The sequence below is a fragment of the Mustela erminea genome, chromosome 6 (assembly GCF_009829155.1).
Source record: "Mustela erminea isolate mMusErm1 chromosome 6, mMusErm1.Pri, whole genome shotgun sequence".
In the NCBI taxonomy this organism is placed as follows: Eukaryota; Metazoa; Chordata; class Mammalia; order Carnivora; family Mustelidae; genus Mustela; species Mustela erminea.
In genome coordinates, this window is record NC_045619.1 from 42,495,474 (window position 1) to 42,501,473 (window position 6,000).

At 38.2% G+C, this 6,000-nt stretch overlaps 1 long non-coding RNA gene across 1 annotated transcript in view; it reads left to right on the forward strand.

Annotated features, from left to right (window-relative positions):
• LOC116593114 overlaps nt 1-5,097 on the forward strand; it is a 92,048-nt gene extending 86,951 nt beyond the window's left edge. The window contains exons 3-4 of the long non-coding RNA XR_004286759.1: nt 2,020-2,094; nt 5,023-5,097. This is a non-coding gene — a long non-coding RNA (uncharacterized LOC116593114). The remainder of the gene's footprint in view (nt 1-2,019; nt 2,095-5,022) is intronic.
• The last annotated feature ends 903 nt before the right edge of the window (nt 5,098-6,000 follow it).

Sequence of the window (6,000 nt, forward strand, 5' to 3'; positions counted from 1 at the left end):
CCATCTTTGTTTGGTTCTTCTAACAGGAAACTCTTTGTCACCACCCCGCGCCCAGCCCCTCCTTTACACCTATTGCTCCATCAGAAACCCTTTCGCTCTATTCCCCGTCCTGCCCTAGTTTAGGTTTCAGCTTTGGTCACTATACTTTTCCTAAAATAGTCAAGGCCAAAAAAGAACTTGAGTAAGTAGTTGGTTGGTTAGTTGGTTTTAAATCTTGCCACCTGTGAAGTCTTGCTGCTATATGCCCATTGCCTGTTTTGTTTTGTTTTCTATTACAGAACTTCTTTAAGAAAAGATTTGTTGTTAAAGAACATTGGTCCAAGGTATCACTATATAGAATTTAGTGTAACAAGTGTTTGTGAATATTCAGTCAATATTCAGTGGGCACAGTCATTTAATCTCCAGAGTAGATATCGTATGAATGTTCTAAATTACCAGTATTTCTGTTTACATGGGACATCTGAATCAGTAGGAAGAATATAAAACTGGAAAGCTGGAGACCTGAGGTTTGGTCTTATTGGTATCGTTACCTACGTGGCTAATGTTAAGACCTTGAACTTTCTATACCTAATTGGATTTAGGTAAATGTATCATCTTTGAAATAGACTATTGCTTTTTCTGACATCTTACATTATGTAAAAATATAATGAAATGACATACATGACAACACTGTAAGCTACTCTACAAAATATAGATGGTAAGAAGTATGATAGGAATGATAAGAGCCTAGGAATTAGGATACCTGTAGCTAGTCTTATTTACAGTATTAATTATCCATTTTCCCCGTGTACTTTTTAAAAAAGATTATATTTATTAATTTGAAAGAAGGCATGAGAGAAAGAGAACACAAGAGCGAGAGCATGAGCAGAAGGGGAAGGAGAGAGGGAGAAGGAGAAGCAGGCTCCCCACTGAGCAGGGAGCCTGAGGTGGGGCTTTAATCCCAGGACCCTGGGATCATGACCTGAGCTGAAGGCAGACACTTAACCAATGGAGCCTCCTAGATGTCCTCCCTAGTGCACTCTTATCAAATAAAATAAAGCACAAAATAAGAAAATTAGGCAGACTGTTCTTTTCAGATTCCTTTTAACTCTTAAATTCCGTCAATCTATGAAACTTGAAATGAGTATTCTCCACACAATCTCATTTAATTTCTGAAAAAATCTCTGCTATTGAATCCATCCTCCATTTCTTGGGTTGCTATAGTTCAGTGGCTGCCACAGACAGTGTTGTTTTTCCTTTTTTTTCCCCACCCATTGTTTCAGATATGCGTCTTCTACTTTGGTATATCCACATAGTGTCCTAGAATAGAATGTTTAAAAATCTATCCAGGAACCAGGACTTGCCAAAAGCTCTTTGTGTTTTCCTCCACAGCTCTCCAAGATGGTGTTAGTAATTATATTCTATATATAGAGCTGAGTTCTGTTACCTGAAATATTTTTTTTTCTTGTTTCCTGGCTTTTAAGTTGATATTCAGAATACCTATTCCCCAGTGCTTGGCCTGAAGGAAAGTTCGTTCTTGGTCCCCCTGCTAATGCTAAAAAAAAGCCAATTCCAGTTAAACAGTCTGGGAGATTCTAATTGAATGGTGAGTATTAGTGTCTTTGAAAGCTAGACCACCTGCCTTTAGGCAGTTTGTGGCTTTCTATTCTTGTGCAATAAAGGGACAGATGCCTGACAAGACAAAAAAGAATTTAGAAAGTAGGGATGAAACATGATTCCTTTTCAGAAGGAAAAAAATCACTTCATTCAAGTACCTGGTTAGTTTCATTGTTGCGTTTGAGCCTCTAAGGAGAGAAATGTGCTTATCCACAGTTGTGCCTTCCATTATTAGTTTATCAAATGGGCCTTTTTGTACATGTGTGTGATCCCTATTAGAATCTTTGTTCTTAGTTTCCTACAAATTGATAAGCATAGCTATAAGGAAATCTATATGGAAATTCTATTCTCTAACCATTTGGCAGTTTTTCTTTAATTAGTACATTGCGGTATCTCACATTTCACCAATTTGTGTTTAACTAGATGGGAAGAATACTGGCAGCAGCAGGAACCTTCATCTGCTCCATAAATCAGAGAAGCCATCACCCAGGCACTCAGGTAAACCTTTTTCAAATACATGCAATAAGACATTTGCTTCAGAGCAGGTTACAAGCCCTAACATAGGATTCAAGCATAGGAACTAAAGTCACTATTAGGGGTTAAAAACTGGATGTGTTCTTGCTTGCTGCCTTGATGCTGCTGTTACAGGCAGGAACAAGGGAAGAAATGACGCTGTGAGCTGATGAAAACAGATGCCACAAGCAATTACAACCAAGTTGTGGTTAGAGAAACAGACTGAGAAATGATTTTACAGAGTCTCCAGAAAGTTTTGTGCAAGCCACATGTAACCGGGGAACAATAGAATATGCTTCGGGAGGAGTAAGTGATAAAAGTGACACTCCTCAGATAGACTTAAGTATTTACAAAGAGCTGCAGGGTAGAAAGGCTCTGAACCCTTTAGGATGAGTCATTTCCTATCTGGAGGCAATACAACTTCAGCGGTAAGAACTTGGTATCCAGAGTCAGACACGCATGGCTGATATCAGGCCTTGGGCAAGCTACATGTGCCCACAAAATTGCGTCCCAATTTTCTTGTTTGTAAAATGGCATACTAGTAGGCTCTTTTTCCTAAAGTTGTTTTGAGGATGGAATTTGATAAAGCTTGTCGGGCACTCAGTAAGTATTCAATAGTACGTGTCAATAAATGGTGTCTATTATTGCTGTTGTTATTAACAGGTTGTACCTTGGCATGGACTCTGTCTAGTTCCAGAGCACTTGGTCACAGATTGAGCAATCCAAATACTGTAGTCTCTCATAGCCTAGAGCCAACACAGAAATTGCATTTTCCAAAGACTTTAAAGGTTGTAGGTTAGGGACGCCTAGGTGGCTCAGTTGGTTAAGCATCTGCCTTTAGGTTAGGTCATGACCTCAGGATCCTGGGATCAAGTTCCACATTTGGCTCCTTTCTCAGCCAGGATCCTGCTTCTCTCTCTGCCTGCTGCTCCCCCTGCTTATGCTCTCTTTCTCTCTCTCTGATAAATAAATAAATAAAATCTTTTAAAAAAACAATAACAAAACAAAACAAAAAAACCAAAACACCAGCATTGTGGTTATACTTTCCCAAATGGCTGCAACAGTATTTCCCATCCCACTTGCTTTTTAGTAATGTGTTTGTGCCATTCCTCTCATCAAAAGGTGGGGTCTGTTTTCTCCTCTTGAATATGAGTGGGCTTTTAACCATTTTGCCAATACAGTGTGGTAGTAGTGACACTATGTGCTTTAGAGGCCAGATTAAAAACAGCAATACAACTTTCTGCTGGTTGGCTGGAAAGCTTATGCTGGGAGCCCTGTCTGACTCCCCTGAAGCTGCCAGGCTGTGATAAAGCCAAGTCACATGGAAAAGTCATATATAGGTACTACAGTTGGCAGTCTTAAGCTCTGAGTCATTCCCATCCAAACCTAGACATGCAATTGAACAAGTCAGATGATTCTGAACCTAAGCCACTGAGTTACTCCCAGCCTTAGACTTCCCAGATGAGACCCTGGGCACCATGGAACGGAGAGATCCCAGCCCCACTGTGCTCTTTCAAATTCCTGACATAGAATCTTTGAGCATAATGAAATGGTTGTTTTAAGCCACTAAGTTTTGGGGTAATTTGTTATGCAGCAAAGATAACTGAGATAGAATTTCTTCCTAGTTTGGCTGGTTCTCCCACTATGGATGTTCCAGTTCTTTTCAATCAATTAATCGTCATATACCATGTGCCTTTTATACAAGACACCATGCTAGAATATAAATGAGCCAACATAGTTAAACAAAATAAACACAACGGTAAGAAGTATTATGAAAACCATATGATAAGAGCTGTGTAGTATAGAGAAATTTAGACATGGCCATAGTATCTCCTTGGGCTGAGGCAAAGGAAGATTTCATGGTCAAGAAGAGGCTTACACATGACTTGACGAATAAGTGGGAATTGGATAAATAGAAAAGGGAAAAGAAAGAATTCCTGGCAGAAATGAGAAAAAATATGATTTTGGGAAAAAATGAGATGCACTATACCTTAAAATTAATCTGTTAAGAGTTTATGTATCTTTTTTTTTTAAAGGTTTTATTTATCCATTTGACAGACAGAGATCACAAATAGGCAGAGAGGCAAACAGAGAGAGAGGGGGGAAGCAGGCTCCCAACTGAGCAGAGAGCCCGATATGGGGTTTGATCCCAAGACCCTGGGATCATGACTCGAGCCAAAGGCAGAGGTCCAACCCACTGAGCCACACAGGCGCCCCAAGAGTATATGTATCTTATTTGCAAAATAATATTTATAAAAAGGACTGCTTTTTGATGTTTCATTTTTTAAAGATTTTATTTATTTATTTATTTATTTATTTGAGAGAGAGAGAGAGAGAGAAAGAGCACAAGCAGGAGGAGGGGCAGAAAGAAAGAGAGAATCTCAAGCAGGCTCTAAGCTGAGCACAGAGCCGACAAGGGACTCCATCCCATGGCCCTGAGATCAAAACCTGAGCCAAAATCAAGAGTCAGACACCCAACCAACCGAGCCATCCAGGCTGCCCTTGGTAACGTTTCTAATTCTAAGAGATTTTACTTAGCACTTCATATAGGTTGAATTAATTAGAAATATATTAGTGATGTCTTAGTTAATTTCCACAAGATTGGTGAGCAAACTTTGCCTTCTATAGAAACATAATTTAGAATTTTACTAAAGCTCACTGAATTTTTTCTAAATTCCAGCAAATATGTTTATAATAGAAATATAGTCTTAAAGTTGTACATTTATAGTCCTTAGAACTTAGAACTGTTAAATCACATAATCTAATACAAGAGTTCTTTGCCCTTTCTGGAAATGTACTTAAATAGAAACTGAAATTTTGATGACAAGTTACAGATAGATATAGATATAACTTAAATTTTATGGTAACTAATATATAAATATTCACTGAATATCCTCATTTTCTTTTGAACAGAAAGAAATGGCTAACAACAACCTTTGTGTTCTCAAGGATCCCATGATAAATTCTCATTAAGTCCATTGAGGTGTATGAGCTCTATGGTAACTATAATTCTGAGTTTTGGAATTTTAGATTTTCTAGAACCTGCTTAAACATAAATAGTAACTGGCCTACATCGCTTTTTAAATAGCAAATTCTGAGACTTGACATCTCAACTTTCTGCTCTTGCTTTCATTGGGGGCACCTGATCTTTTAACTTTTTCCTTTTGATCTTAGTTCTGCCCTTTGGAACAGTGCAGAATAACATGACCCTTCTCCTGTATGACAAGCATTCAGTTGCTTGAAGGCAGTACCCATACCAGCTCTGTGCTTTCTCTTTTCTTGGCTAATAATCCCGTGTTCTCTCATATGACTATCTTTCCACACCCTTTTCCATACTGCTGTTGTCTTCTGAATCATTTTCACAATGTCTTTCTCAAAATATTGTCCCAAATAATTATAATATTCTAGCTATTGGGACACATGCATTGATTCTCAGACAGTACATTTTTGGGTTACTCTGAATCTAACCACTGGGAAATTAGAGTTGTTTTTGTTGTTGTTTTTGTGCTGAAAAAAACCCCCACATTTTAAGACAATTAATTGTATAGCTTATCAGCTTGGATTCTGTGAGAGCATCCCCAAATTTATTAGAAATCCTTAATTTAAAGAATCTTTGAAACTTCAGTATCATCCCAGATGTTAGGTATATTTTGCTGGGAGGTTTTTGGCTCAAATGAGTCACCTAGCTCCTCCTTGATCTAGAGCTTTTTTCTTTAGATAGCCTAGAGCCTCCATTATGTGCCCATCCACCTGGCTCTGTCAGCTGATGGACCAATCAAGATATGCCTGCTGTATTATCTTTGATTATTCCAATATTGTAGCCACTAACCTCACATAGCTATTAAATTTGAAGTTAAATTAAAATTGAATTAAGTTAAAAATTGAGTTTCT